This window comes from Capsella rubella, unplaced genomic scaffold, assembly GCF_000375325.1.
Source record: "Capsella rubella cultivar Monte Gargano unplaced genomic scaffold, Caprub1_0 scaffold_2, whole genome shotgun sequence".
Classification (NCBI taxonomy): domain Eukaryota; kingdom Viridiplantae; phylum Streptophyta; class Magnoliopsida; order Brassicales; family Brassicaceae; genus Capsella; species Capsella rubella.
In genome coordinates this window covers 3,241,748-3,242,142 of record NW_006238922.1, presented here as the reverse complement: position 1 = coordinate 3,242,142, position 395 = coordinate 3,241,748, and the positions used below count along the sequence as shown (strand labels likewise).

Sequence of the window (395 nt, the reverse complement as noted above, 5' to 3'; positions counted from 1 at the left end):
TAACCAAACAAGGTTTATGTGACTAAAATTTTCATTTAATTGACATGCTAATTAATCCATGCTTAGACTTAGTTCTCACTCAAACCCAACACTTATGATAGAGAGTGCTATATAGCTAAGTCTATCTATTTTGAAATGCGAGTTTACTTTACTGAAAGTGGACGTGCCGGAGTGGTTATCGGGCATGACTAGAAATCATGTGGGCTTTGCCCGCGCAGGTTCGAATCCTGCCGTTCACGTTTTTATATATCGTGTTTTTAGATTTTTAACTTGTTTTTTTTTACGTATCTCTTAATTCCACGGTTGTGCATCATGTAAACTTTTTGTAATGCTTAGTACGGATTTTAATAATGTTACACAAAAAGACGACATCATAGTTTCAAAGTCAGCTTTCT

General features: G+C 35.2%; 1 non-coding gene across 1 annotated transcript; it reads left to right on the top strand.

Moving 5' to 3' along the window:
- The first annotated feature begins 157 nt into the window (after nucleotides 1–157).
- Nucleotides 158–239, top strand: TRNAS-AGA. Its single transcript has one exon. It is a non-coding gene; the product is annotated as a tRNA-Ser (tRNA).
- Nucleotides 240–395: the final 156 nt, after the last annotated feature.